This window comes from Monodelphis domestica, chromosome 1 (assembly GCF_027887165.1).
Source record: "Monodelphis domestica isolate mMonDom1 chromosome 1, mMonDom1.pri, whole genome shotgun sequence".
Classification (NCBI taxonomy): domain Eukaryota; kingdom Metazoa; phylum Chordata; class Mammalia; order Didelphimorphia; family Didelphidae; genus Monodelphis; species Monodelphis domestica.
The window spans coordinates 643,115,189-643,131,038 of NC_077227.1; positions in this window are offsets into that span (position 1 = coordinate 643,115,189).

Sequence of the window (15,850 nt, forward strand, 5' to 3'; positions counted from 1 at the left end):
GGTTAGATAGTGCATAACAGAAGTTAATATCTGATTAAATTTTCTTTCTACTATGATTGATTTAAGTGCTCTGTGCTGAATTGTAATTTTCAATCCATCAATCAACAAATATTTATTGAGAATCTACAAATCTTAGTTCAAGATGCTGGAGGGGACCTAAAATAGAAAAGACATGATCAATGCCCCAAGGAACTTACAAATTGGGATATCAAAATATAAATTTATAAAAAAAACAGTGAAAATATAGGAAAAATGCTATGTGTGGTATTGACAATAAGCAATCTGAGTTTAGAGAGGGATGAAATTGCTTCAGGGGAGGTTTCCTAGAACCAGACTAGAGCTTCCAAAAATGTTTGGGATTTGGATAAATCTATAGGTGACGGAGGAGTGAGATGAATGAAAGCATGTGGCAGAAAAGCACAAGAAATGTTTGATTAGGCCAAAGGGAATGAACAGAAATAGAAGCTATACCATTAGAAAGAGAGAACGAAGCTGCTATATATATGAAGTGTATAAGTGTTATACACTGCCTACATCTCTGCATAAAGTTGGGAAAGGTAACTTGTCTCTTTAAATAGCAATCTATAAAATCAGTGGATGATAATATCTTGAAAGACTGAATACGAATGAAGTAAATAGATACTTTTGCTCAACACAGAAAGGTACTTAATGAGGATTACCCAGCACACACATAGACTTTGGGGAAAATTTCTACCTCAATACAAAAACACACTGATTTAACACTGACTTCTTTAGATTGAGAATATAATTCTTAATAATGACCTTAAAGATGGTAAAGAATGGATAGGGAAATATAAGTTGCACTCTGAATCATAAGAGGGGGGATGCTCATATCAATATTATCATAGATCCATTGCACTAATATGAGAGAAACAACAAACACAGAGGCAAGCCAGGACCAGCAGAGAGCAACTCAAAGATACAAAGAGAGAAAGAGAGAGAAGAGATTGAGACACAATGAAAGGAAGAGAAAAATACAAAAAAGAGAAAGGAGACAGAGGCAGTGAAAGCAAAAAGGACAGAAAGACAGAGGCAGAGAGAAAGAAATAGGCAGAGTCCTCTTAGAACAATTTGCCCTCCAGTGGTGGAGTAGGAAAGAAGGGAGGTAAGAAGCCTCATACCCATGAATGGAGAGAGGGGCCTGGGGCAGACACATGAGGACAAGGCAGCATACAAGCAAAGGCTAGGCACAGATCCCAGAGTCCTGTCCAGACACAAGCGCTAGTGAGTAGAGCAAGGCAACGGTTTTCTCTTGTCTGAAGTCTCAAGTCAGCCCTAATTCCAGACAGCAGAGTGGAGGGTCTCTTCACACAGACATTCTTCTTCTTTTACTTGGATGGTTTTTGTAGGGCGGGGGGGAGGGGGCAGTAGGAAGTCATGGAATGCCCAACTAGAATGGAGAAGGAGCAGTACCCTATAGTAAAGTTTCCTTAGGTGTATTTTTTGGAATGCAGGTTTCTTTCAGAACTCTTTAGGTAAAATCAAATTTGCACAATGTGAATTTACATAAAGCAAGAACTATCTATACAGACAAAAAGATAGAGACAGAGTGAGAATATAGCATTCATCTAACACTTACACTGTGATAGGTACTGTGCAGTTGCTATAAATACAATAAGCAAGTAAGATGCACAAGCATCTAACCTGAAGGGATATTGGAAAAGGAGAAGAGAGGGAGGAAAATTTGCTCCATAATAAAACCAAATTGCAGTTTATTTCAAAGTTAATTTTTAAAAAGCAAATCAAATTACATTCTTAGCATCCATACTATACAAAAGCAGAAAGCAAATCCATATCTAAAAAATTTAAGTATCATGACAACATGAACTGGATCAAAGATAGGTCAATATTCCAAGCCATCTAATAAAACAATGGTATTAGATGCTGTCTCCAAAGCCCAAATGGGCTGATCTTCCAACATGGGATCATTCAAATTTACTGACTACTAGTAGAATGGATGAAGAAAAAGAGAGAGGAGAGAAGAAAGAGAAGAGGGGGGAAAGGGCAAGACAGACACTTCTTAATTATTCGTATTCATACTAGGAAAAGAGAACAAAGAGAATTTAGAAGACCTAGCTTTAAGTATCATTCACTTTGTTTCATCTATAGGTTTCATGCTAGCCTCCATATCTGTTCCTTGGTTCCCCATAAGCAATAAAAACAATATAACATGCTCTATATCAAATCTGAGAGGCATTCAAGTTGACACACCTCTTTCTATAAGGGGCAAATATGCTTTGAATCCAGGAGGACTAGCCAAATCCATAAACTACTCAAAGGAATTTTCCCAATCTAGGCATATGGACTTAGGACTCTTCATCCAAGACCTGTTTTTTTTTTTCTGACTGGTTCTTCACAGATGTGGACCTGGAAGGTACCTCTGAGCAGTAGAAGGTAACAGAATCAACTGACAATTATGTTAGTGCCAAGGAAGAGTGAGGAGACAGGATCTTAACAAGGAACCCTAGATTTGGAATTGAAAGATCCCTTACTCTCCTTTGTATTATTTTGGGCAAGTCACTTAGCTTCTCAGTGACTCAGATCATTAATTTGTAAAATGAAGGTATTAGATTGGATGATTTCTAAGTTCCTCACAAGCTGGAAAATCCCAATTCTTTTAACACTGAATTTGAATTCTATTTTGATTACATTACATTTGAATTCTAAGTTAAGGAGTTACATTACATTACATTTGAATTCTAAGTTAAGGAGTTTGGGCTTTCAATAGTAGCCACTGAAATTTTAGAGTAAAAAAATAAGATTATAAAAGCTAATAGCAATCAGAAAATGTCATGTCATCTATACTGAAACAAAAAAGTAGATTAAAATATATCTAATTCTTGTATGAAGTACATTGGAAAAAATATTGGATGTGGAGTCAGGGTATGTAGGTTCAAATCCATGTCACCCTCTCTCTTCCTTTCAATAAACTCCAGTGACTCCCTATTACCTCAAGGATCAAATATAAAATCTTCTATTTGATTTTAAAGTCCTTCAAAAACGGAAACTTCCCTTCTAGTCTGATTATGCTTGATTCAAATTCACATGCTCTGCACATGATGCTGGCCTCCTTGTTGTTTCTTAGAACATTCTCTGTCTCAAATACTTGTATTTTCACTGGCTGACCTGCATGTTTGGAATGTTCTTCCTTAGTTTCTTTGAAGTCTCAGCTAAAATCTCACCTTCTGCAGGAAGCTTTCTAGGATTCCTCTTAATAATATTATGAATTTACCTTCATTTTACCCTGTATGTCATGTTCATAGATATTTGTATATTATCTCTCATTACAATGTGAGGCCATTGGGGCCAGAGTTTTACAAGAACATTATAAATCTCCATGTTTTTCCATAAGTATTCAGTAAGATATTACTAATGATGACTTGTGAAATGAAATATATTATAAAGAATACATATCATTAAGACAATGACTGGCCATATTGAGAGTCTATGAGCTAACAAGATCAAAAGAGAATAAATGGACAACCCAAGTACCACACTGTCTCTCCTGATGTAGTATGAGAACTAAACTAAAGATCACATATTAGTATACTGAGTACTTCATATATGATTTATGAAAAAAGGCATAGAGAAGCATTGGGTAGGATTGTATATATGGATTAGACATGGAGATAGGAACACCTCAGGCAATGGAAGACTCACATCACTACTTTGGATTGTTCTAAGTATTAAAGTTTGGCATAGATCATGGGGAGGAGAGGTCAGAGAGGGAGAGAGACTGGGAGAAAAGAGAACAATAAACTCTTGTGGTGGTCCAAGAATAAAGCAAAGTGATGACAATAGGATAGAGAGTATGATGGAAGGGACAGCGGGGTAGCTCAGTGGGACTAGAGATGGGAGGTCCTAGGTTCAAATCTGGTCTCAGACAATTCCTAGCTGTGTGACCCTGTGCAAGTCATTTAGCCCCCATTGCCTAGCCCTTACCACTCTTCTGCCTTGGAACCAATATATTTTATTGATTCTAAGGCAGAAGGAAAGGGTTTTTAAAAAGTAGGATGGGAAGAAAAAATAGACAAGAGACCTTACAAAGGAAGAATCAAACTTAAGTGGATTTGAAGCCTCCATGGCTGGTGGAGAGATGATATTTTTGATCAGAAATAGGGAATTCTGTAAAATGTTGCATCTTATATATTTCTGACCTAGGGTAAAGATATATTGGATTATTGTTCTTGTTTAGTCATTTCAGTTGTGCCTGGCATTTTGTAATTCCTTTTGGGAGTTCCTTTGGCAAAAATACTGAAATGTTTTGTCATTTCCTTCTTCAGCTCATTTTATAAATGAAGAAACTGAGGCAAGCAGGGTTGAATGACTTGGCCAAGATCACACAGCTAGTAAGAGTCTAAGGCAAAATTTGAATTCATGAAGGTAAGTCTTCTTGACTCTAGACTAGTTGCCCCATACTTAATTATACAGCTCCCACTAGTGTACTGAGCACTTTTTACTAAACATGAATACAATATTAAACATCTTCCAGCTTCTGTAAGACTAGTTCCTTTAAATATTAGAAAGCCTTTTTTTTCATGTTAGGTATTCAGGTACCTGAGTACCTTCTGACTTAAGCATCAACAAATCACCAGTACTTAGATACTTAGTATAAGGGATGTCCTTAGCAGTTGCATGACAAATTACACAGTTACCTGGTACTGATAATTTGTTGCAAGTCCAATCGGCTGTTCAATTCGGTTTTTGTTTGGATATTGTTATTGGGTCCATTGTGCCAGTGACTGTGTCCTTCCCATCTCTGCTAAAAAACATAATTTTATTATCATTACTCAATTGTTTTGGGCATTTTTTTCTTTTAGGCTTCAGTGATCATTCCTCTTAACTCTGCTAACTTGAAGAATGGTGAAAGACCTTGATTTCATGCCATTTGAGGATGATCCAATGGAGCTGGAGATGTTTACTCAGGAGAAAAACAGACTTAAGTGAGGGTAAGGAGTAGGGCTGCGGAGGAACACAAATAAATGTCTGTAAGTATTTGAAGGGCTGTCACCTGGAATAAGGATTAGACTTCTTTATGTTTGACTCTAGTGGACTGATTCAGGAGAATGTGTGGAAATTAAAAAGAGACAAATGTTGGACTTGGAGAAAGGAAAGACTTCCAAACAATTAGGTCTATCCCATTTCTTCAAAGTGAAAAGGCTGTCCTGAAAAACAGAAGTTTGTGCCTCTCAGGAGCTTGTCAAGAAAAAACTAGTGGAATACTGTAGAGAAAAATCTTTTTCAGGAATGGGTTAATCACTTAAGTACCTTTTAAATAGGAAAAGTTTTTTCTTCTGTGGTATCTCACAAGTAGAAAATATATATCACTGTCATGCTTGAAGGACTACTTTAGTGATCATTAGAGATGAAGGGCATCAACTAAGCTACATTTAGGTTGTGTCAGATGTGTGGAAAAATAATATTAGCCCATTCTGAAATAATGAATAATTTGGTATAAATAAATGTTTGGCTTTCTTTAAAAGTAATAAGAAAACAGAATTAGTGAGTGGTGGGAAGTAAGGGAAGAATGTGAAAAGGGAATTTATCACCACAAAGTCTTTGATATAATGCTATCTCAGTGTAATTCAAAGTTATTCAACATCTTGTTTTATCTACTTGTTAGAATGTTATAATGGTACCTTGGCTATGGCGTCTTGGAAAATTTTAGGAATATGTCTCAATCATCCTAGCATCATCAGGCTGTGAAAAAAATGATGATATGCTTTATTTCTAGACATGCCTTGCATCTCTCCCCTGAATTTGTGTTCAGAAAATAAACATTTAAGAAAAAAGTTGAGGAAATGGAAGATCATTTCTTTGACTGACTTGAGTTGAGGTCCAAAGGCACCAAGTTCATGACTGATGATAAATTGGACAGTGGCTAAGATCTTGATGTTAATAGAGACCAGGCACAGTGGCTTTACTTAGGGATGCTCAGTATTTTCCAATTCTTTTCGTACTGTCCTACATTAACTTTACTAAAGAAGTTTGCCTCATATTAGGGTAAAACATTTAGTTCTTTAGTGTTTTGTTTCTGTAAGTTGGAATGGACGTTTTAACACCTGCGTGCATTCCTATCACCTGAACCTACAACGAGACCCCTAGTCTCTGCTTGTTGGCATGGGTCTGCCTGTTGCCTCTTTTAGAGATTGTTCATTTTATATTTGGTTTAGCCAAGATCTCAGCAGCATCAAACGGTACAAGGATGTTATCCAGGGATACTAGGGGAAAGAGCTAGAGTAGAACCATAAAAATAACAAGGTGCAAACAAATGCAGCACTCTCTAGGTGTTGATCAGTAACACCTGGAGATTCTAGCCGACAACCTAACTAATCAGTAAATCACCTAAATGCCAGTTGTTCCCTTAGCCACCTCAGGTGAAAATGAAACAGCTGTTTAATTTAGCTTTTATGATAGGAAATTCATATGCAGAGTTGTTGATATCTTCATTTTGTAATTGGATGCTTATTGGCATCTTCTCGTTGTTCTTGATGCAACCTGGTCATAAGCTCACACAGTTTGTAATGGGAGAAAGGACACATTTTCATCTACCCTTTTGGGAAAAGGAAGATTAGAGAAGAACACCTGAGTGGAACCCAAATGAAATACATTAAAACTTACAAGCTGAGGATAGGGGTAACAAAGAAGGGTGGGATTTGGGGTACTGGTTGGAAACAGCCTTCCAACTCACCATCAGGAATGCTAAGCAGAGGAAATACGATTCTGGAACATAGGCCATGCAAGCTCTTAAAACCTCTAAAGAAAAGAGCTTTGGTTGGCTTGAGACTGTGCAATAGCCAGCTACAACTGAATGCTTTATTGCCGTCTGGAAGTGTTTATTTTCTGAACATAAATTCAGGGGACAGATTCAAGGCATGTCTAGAAATAAAGCATATCATCATGTGAGCTAAGCTGACAAGGACAATTTACTGTACCCTGCATTCGTTCTGGGCCAATCGGAAGAGAGCAGGCTATTAACATTCTGAAATTCCCGCTGTTCCGTTCTGATTGTCCCTTCACTGAACTTTGGAATGGCATGTATTAACCCCTTGAGGGCCTCCAATGCAGAGCTCAGATCCCACGAAGGGACACTTGTTTAGCCCCAGAGTCCGTAGGCAGCAGGTCCAGATGTTACTGACAGCAACAGGATGGTCTTAAATGCCATGCTACTGAGGATATGGGGAAAGGGGGATGGGTGGGAGTAGGGGCCCAGCAGAGGGTTAAAAGATTTCCTGGAGGCTTTTGTTGAGACCACTTAAATAGTAGACTTCATTGTTAAATTGTGATTTGGCTTTCTAAGAAAGATAGGAGCTATGGTTCTCTACTGAGTATTTGGTCAGGGACTGTTAGATCAACAAATATGATATTGTGGGATTCACCCACTTGGGAGGTAGTAAGGTGCTAAATTTGACACTTATGTATGCTTTGTGATGTGGGTTTTGGTTTTGTGACATTCTTTAAAAAATGGAATGGTTACACCCACAGGTGATAAGGTTTAAATTCATTAAAAGAAAAAAATTGCTAAAGGGATACCCCCTACGCCAAACTTGAAGAGAAGTTGAAGATAACAATAAAATATCAGCTTCAAAGCATCCCCAGAGGAATGATTTTTGGAACAGTACATTTGAGAAAATGGAAGGCAATATTTACAATCAATTTTCCTGTGTCTTTGATATTGACATGCTGTTTTCTAGATTAATTTAATACTCAGCATAATAGAAAAAATGGAAGTAGAATCAAATGGTAAAGATGATGTGTTAGACTGGAAACATTTTAGTTTAAAATTTTAAAGTTTTAATGGAAAAATAAATAAATCGACACAAGAACTTTCATGTAGTTGATGCCAGAAACTTAATATGTGCTTCCCTAAAACATACAAAGGATTAAATATTTAGGATCACATTTATTCACCATAGAAAAATATTTTCCACCTATTTCCTTTCCTTTTCTTCTTTTGCCTATTAAATGCTTTCCTGCTTGTTTCCTTTAGATAATACTTTTCTCATGTAATTGTTTAATATAATAATCTTCAGTAGTTAGATCAGGGAAGGAGAAAGGAAAAAATCCAAGAAGTATATATCCAAAAAGGCATACTTCAAGTTGTTTCATACTTTCTCCAAAAAAGACTTCTGAACATTATAATGGATTACTCCAAAGACAAACATCAAACTTTAGAATTGTGTCATCTTGATTTTCCTTCTTCAGACTTGATTGTAGCAGTGATTTCACTGATGCAACTAGCCCTTCCAAAGATACAGATTGCAAACCATCTGTGACTTGTCATCCCTCATGTCTCTTGTCCCTATTCCTTTGGAAATCCTCTACAGGTTGGGGTGGTAATAGGGTTCCATCCTAGAAGTGTTCCTCTAGTACTCTTGAAATTGCCTGAATATCAAAGGAACATGCAAGATGGATGACCATCAGGTATCCGTCTTACTTATAACATGACCTTCCCACCTTCTTTGGTGGTTAGACAAACTTAAATTAGTCATTTGATGAATATTTAGTAAATACCTGCTTTGTGTCAGGTTCAGTAGTATGGATTGGAAGAACTGGTGACATCCTCTATGCCAGTGATGGGTAACCTTTTAGAGATGGGGTGCCATGCCCCTCCAGACCAAGTGCCATGCCCATGTACCCCCAGAGGCCACATTCTGTGCCCCTACCCTCTCTGAAGCTCCCATCCTTACCCCACCAAAGAGAGGGAAGAAGCATTCTCATTGGACTGTTGGACAGGGGCATGGGTGATGTAGTCAGGCTTGGGGAGAAGGAGAGGAAAGGGGGAAAACACTCTACTCTGCTTCTCTCTAATTATGTGAGGTATGATTCCCCTTAAACCTAGCTCTTCTACAAAGTGGAAATTGAGGGGACCTTGAAAATTTCAAAGTATACCCTCTATAGTCACTATTCAAGGAACCAGAAGCCCATTTCAAATGCAAGGCTTTATTGAGAGAAAAAAGAGAGAAAGGAAAAAAAATCATGAAAAAACAAAAGCAAAGCAAAAAAGTCCTTGCTTGTAGGAAAATTCCTTATTTATAGGAAAATATCATCCTGACATATTCACTCCATCAAGATTCAGTTTTCCTGAAGCAGGTATCCTCCAAATTAATCTTTTTAGCAAAAGGTAAACCCTTCCTCTCCAGGTCTGGCTCTCTATTCACTGAGTCATCTAGCTGCCCTGTAATTCTTTTGATGGATTATGAATCTCTTTGAAGAGTCAGTGTGATATTGTGGGACCTCATCACAGTCCAAAATTTTAGTTTTCCAAACAAAATAGAACTTATACCATGCTGAAACTCACCACACTGTGTTCTAAAGGGTGTAGTTCAAGAATCCTTTAATAAGCACTTATTGTGTAGATTGTTCCTTTTACCAGAAATAAGAACTTGGAGTTAGAAAGGATCTTTGGGCTCAACTAATCCAATCTCATCCTTTTATAGATAAGGAAACAATTTTAGGAATCTTCCATTTTTGCCCAAGGTCACACAGGGAGATGATGGGCCAAGATTCAGACCTATGTCTTAAGATTTTTGCATTCAGTGTTCTGTCCATTCACTGACACTGCTTTTTATAATGACCATTTGATTTGTCAACTGAGAGAATGGAAGACCTGAATTGTTACTAAATTGACAACTCCTTTTTCTTGGCTACAGAAGTGCTAATGCATCTCCAAATTGGCTGTATGTTATTCTTACCTTTAACCTCTTCTCAACCTGAGTTATATAGAGGGCTCCTAAGTGGGACCCTTATTGATTTTTCTTGGGGCTATTGCCAAGGACTTCATCCATGACTTCTTGAAAAAGACCATTTTTTAAAAGATGAAACCCAATGTAGCCAAATAAGCTACTATCAGAAATATTAGTGAAAAAATTATTTTGTTGTTGTTTTTTATATAATTAATAGATACATCTTCTTTTTTAGACATCTCTCTTAGTGATTCTGGTGAATAATTAATGCACTGATTTCTCTTTTTAAGATCTTTACAATTTAGTCTTTGTCACACTCAATCCACTTCCATAATGAAAAGCCCAGAGTATTTCCAGGGACTTTATATTGCATCAACACTAATAATGATGGAATGTTAAGTATTATGCACCAATAAATATTTGGAAACTCCGTGGAAGGAATGGAGGGAAAGCACTTTGTGCTAATAATTGATATTCTGAGCAACACTGATAAATAAAATGAATGCATGTGGATTTTTTCTCCTATAAATGCAATAAAGATGGTATTGGAAATGACTTGCAGTTGGATCTGAAAATACTAGATAACTTATTGATTATTTTTATATCAATGGCCACTACTTTTCTTTGCTCTTTTTCAGAAAAAAATATCCCTTCCTGATGACATGAGCTTCAACAATGGAAATTGAGTCAGGCAAACAGATGTTGTTTTGAAATTCAAGGGACCAGTCCTTGCCCCTTTTCTCTTTTTCTTCAGCTGTTTCATTCTCTCATTCTGACTGATTTCATTTTTCTTCTGACTTCAGATAGGACCAGAGCTTAGAATTACTAGGAATCTTTAACTTTCATGTGGAATCACACGTGAGGTTGGATTGTAGCTCTGTCTTAAGCTGTGAGTGCTCTGCTTAGTCCCTATATTAATGAGGAAATTTTTGGAGGGGTGGGTAAGAAGTGATTTCCTAGAGTCACTTTTTTTTTAATCCTTGATATTAAAATTCTCATCCTAAAGACTACAACAAATGACTTTGCAAAAATAATTGCTCATATTTTTTTCTTCACAATTTTGTAAGGGCAGGGCATTGAAAACATTATTTATTATCCCCATTTACAGATGAGAAAACTAGAGTGAAAAAATAACAGCTCAAATCATATAGCTAACAAGTCTTAGGGTCAGGACTTGAATTCGGAAATCCTGAGTCTAGATCCAATTATATTTCATTACTCCATTCTTCTTTTCTTACCATGATATCTTAAAGGTTTTGGGTGCTTCTCAACCACACATATTGTTAGGATATATTACTCCCTGGAATGGATTCTGCTCCTTATGCCCCACATAAAGGTACTAGATTTCAAATCGCATGACAAATTTCATATCAGAACCGTTTCTTTTTCTCCTTCACCTTGGGACTACTGATAAACCAAATGGATAAATATCTAATGAATGCCTGGAGTATTCTCAGTGTTAAGTTCAGGGGATGGAGGATTGGGGTGGGCAGGGCAACAGAATCTGCCTTTGTGCTTTGAAATTCCAACTTTTTTAACATCTATCTGGCAACCCAATTCATGGAAATATGGAAGTTGGAGCCTGGTTGGGTATTTGACACTAAGTGAATCCTTACTTGGAAGATTTGTATAAGTGGTTTGACTAAGGAGGCCCTTTGGTAGGGGCCAGGAGAACTTGCAAAGAAACTAAGTAAGTCTAGAAATGCTTTCAGATGGTACTAGTTCATTAGTTGATCCAGTAAAATCTTTGTACTCTCATATTTTCCTCCCCCTTAATACACACATAGGCACTTTCTATTTTGCTGTAACTTGATTGGAAGTTGTGTTCATGAGTTTTAGGAAGCCTTTTTTTTTCATGTTATAGTCTTGTACTTCGGCCATCCCAGCTTTCTATCAGGAGTGGCAGGCAGCCAAAAACTGGAGTCATTGTTTGCAAACTCTAAATATAGAGTCAAGATTTATATGAAGAAAACAGATATGTCTTGTTATAAAACCATGAATAAGCATTGGCACAAACATAATAGTTTATTCTTCCTTGATATCACTTATTTTAAATAGCTCTCTATCTTTTTTTACCAGGATACTGTAGATAGATACATTACGGAAAAATTTCCTTTAGCTGAAAGTACTAGAGGGTTGCTCTTTTCTTCATACAGTTAAGACTTCATTATTCTTTGGAAGTGATGATGGAAATAAGAGCCTGAAGGAGATTTGGTCTCTCTGAATTTCAGGTAGCCTGTGGGGATTTTATTATTAATAATGTATAGCATTCATCTGCAGGTCACTGTTGATGTAGGTCTCTTTCTAGGTTCACCTGAACTTTGTATAAAAGGTGCCCTGATCCCACTGTTTCCTAGTACTTCTAGTCCACAATATGTTAAGTACAGTAAGAGAGAAGAACTTCTCCAGTCGCCTACCCTCTGCTCCCTGCTTCCTTCCCATCCTCCTCCTCTTTCTTCCCTCCCTCCCCTTTCAAACAGCACCTCCTCCCCTTTAATCATTTCTGCCTGGTCCACAACAAAGGGGCAGAGAGAGGGAGAGAGACTTTCAGAAAGAGTTAAAAAGGATGGATGAAATTTATACAATGTACACCATATGGCTTGACATTTTCCAGATTAGTTAAACATTTCTATTGGGGATAAATAGTCCTGTACATTGATGTAAAGAAATTGCATGAGACAAGGGCGCATTCAACAGAACTATCCAATGGAGTAATACTTTCTCCCTGGGAGCGTTCAAATACTCAAACACTGAGGGCTGGACAGCAGGGACTCCTGCTAGCCCACGCCACCCAACTGTTCTGAGAGGGGGTAAACAACGAGAGATAGGAGCCCAAGGAAATCCTAGCCCTTCCGGTTGAGCATGGGCAATCATTTTCCTCTTTAAAATAAAAAAATCCCTGTGCCACACAAACTTTCTTCAAAACAGCTGAAGGATTAAAGTTTGTCAGAATCCATTTCTAAGATCTTATTGCCAGTGCAGAGATGCTTGTGATGGCTGCCAAATTGATTCTAGGTAGGTTGATGTTGGTGAGGTGGCAGCCGCTATGCCTGTGTCTGGTGTAGACTACTCTGCTCCTTGGTGAACAGCCCTAAAGCCATAGATTTCATTTGATCTTTGCAAAGGCTAACATCTGTCTGCTGTCATTTTAGTAAGATTGATGACAGGCTGGGAAAGAGGAGTGGGGTAGGGGGAGTAGAGGGAACAGATCGAGAGGAAAGGAACTCTCAGTGGCCCCAGTGGCGGTGGCCAAGGCTGCCAGGGGTCAGTGGTGCGACCTCTCTGGTCGTCCAGAGGCTGTGGCAGGAAGAGCTCTATGCACCATACTGGCAGTAATTGCACTGGCCTGTTACAGTTGATTGCAGGAACTCCAAGACAGTGAGGCGGCATTTTGCACCTTATATATCTTAATAGATTACTCACATTGCAAGCTGCACTAAGCTAAATGTTATGACAGCCATAAGAATGTAGTTTACTGTTATCTTACTGTAACTGGGCAGTGCAGGGTAAAGCTATCACAAAATATTATTTTTTTAAAGTTTCTACAGAAAACGAACTGATGCAGACATGAAGCTATTTTTACACACAACCCTGAATTTTGGCAAACTCCCCTGCAAGATGGGATTTTTAAAGGTACGCATCCGTCCATATGCAAAAATATAAACAGATATCTGCATATAAGTGCGGGTGTATTTTCCTACGACACTGAACAAAGCAGCATCTGATTTCTCTTTCAGTTTGGTTTCCTTCCCTTGAAGTGGTATGTGAGCCCCATGCAGGGCTGAGGTAAATTAGGTCCCTTTTAAGGGATGTGTCCCATATTTGAAGCTTGACTATTGGCTCAGTATGCATGGTACTTAAAGAAACAAACTGTTTCCATGGCCGGGGAGGGGAGGGGATATGGGGTTTTGAAGGGAAGACATTATCTGGTTTTCCACAAATTGTTGTTTAGACTCATATCCTAATATCATACCCATATTGTCCTCTTTAAACACACACACATACATACTACATGTGTGTGCATGCATAAACACATACACATGGGACATGGAAACATGGGACTACAGCACTGGGAAGAAGAATCTTGCCAAAGATATCCAACTTGATAGGGTTAAATGCCTCACAGAGTGGGAAAAGGCGTCAGAGCTGGACAAAAACTGTGTTTGTTTGTTGACTACTGGAGTAGTCAAGTGTTTGATTGGAACCCATTGGAGCACTGACTTTGGGCTATTTTGAGTCTATACCAGCAGGAGACAGATTCCTCCTTTGGAATTCAAGTTAAACCCATGGGATACTTTCCAAATTTGACTTGAAAATAAGACACTTCTTTTCAGCTGACAGCCACAGGGCCCCATAGTCAGGTGGAAGCCTTAATATCCTGGACCAGGATGGCATAGCCCTGTATTGTGACTTAATGGACTGAAAGGCAAAGCAGTATGAGATGCAAAACCATCTCCATTGTTTTGAGGATCACAGATCACAGGATTTTAGTACTGCAAGGGACTATTTAGGTATGATCTAATCTAACTTTTTCATTCTCCAGGTGAGGATGCTCAGTACTTTCCTACAAGGCAACCTTCAAATCAAGAGAAGTCTCCATCTTTCTTTTAATTTCTTAGGTTCAGCAAACAGGCAATCTAATATTTAATTGAATTAATTTCTATTTTAAACATTTATTATGTACCTACCATGTACAATGCATTGTGATAAACTTTTGAAGTGGGTTCAAATAGAATGCACAAGAGAAGAGGAAGATCATGGGATCAGGTATCCAGGACTGGCAGGTTACCTAATCCAGCTTTTCTATTTTACAGATGAGAAATTTTAGGACTGGATTGGTGAAATGACTTTCCCTAAACACACAAGTAAGAAATGATAGAGCCAGGATTCAAACAAGTCAAATAGATGAAAGAACCTACAAGAGACAGTATTCAAGAAACAGATGAAGGACTATGCTTCCATAACATCAAAGCAAATGTTTGGAAATTGAAAGCTATATATGTCACAGAAAGCCAAATAACCAATTTGACAATGGTTTACTTATCTATTTTGACAGCCTTGATTGGTTATTTCCATGATGTGTAGAAATGATCTAAGACATTTTTTTTGCCTAGATGGCAACCAAAAAAAATTAAAACAAAAGAAAAATTAACATAACCAAAAAACCATTGCATGCAATATAACACAAATTATTTTTTTTCAGAATTCATGGTGCTATATTGCTAACTTTTAAGGGGGAAAATAAAGATAGCATTAAACCTATAGATTGAGAGGATGTAGTTTTCTTTTTTTCAGATTTGGATCTAATATTGGTATAGTGCAGGCCTGGATAGGAGATTGCTTTGCCCATTTTGTTTCTTTATGAATGCCCTTCTAAGTTTGAGAGAGTGATTAGTTTTCCAGAAAAAGAAAATTCTTTAAACAAAGCAGGGTAGTGAGATTATATTTGTTTTTGTGTCTATCTTCCATAGCACTGTCCCTAGAACAAAATAGACACTAAATAAATATTTCTCAAAAAGACTGATTGATACCTAATTAGAGAAGCAAAGAAGATGAAACTGTAAAGCATGTTTTTTTTTTGTGAATTTATTAACCACAAATTTTCTAGGTGCCCTCCTTTTTGCTTTCTTTTCCTTTGCTGAACTTTCTTGATCATTTCTATTTCCTCTTTTATTTAAAAATTTAAAAATTAAAAATTCCAAATTACATGTTGATACCATTTTTAATATTTGTTTTCTGACTTTTCACAATCCATGTTCTCTCCCTCCCTTCTACCCCTTCCCCTCCTCCCAAATAAGGTTGTAGATATATTATTATTTAATACATATTTCCATGTTTCTCAGGTTGTAAAACAAGACACATATTGCTTATACAAGAGAAAATCTCCTGGAAGAAATAAAGTGAAGAATGGAATGTTTTGATTTGCTTTCAGACTCTGTTCCTTCTATAGCAATGGATATAATTTTTTATCAAGAAAATTCTTTGGGGTTATCCCAGATCTTTGCCTTGTTGATAGTAGTTAAATCATTCATAGCTGGTCATCAGACACGATTCTTACTGTGGATAACATTTTCTTGGTTCTGTTCATTTTGAATCATTTCTCATGTCTTTCCAAGTTTTTTGTGATCGTCTTGTTTGTCATT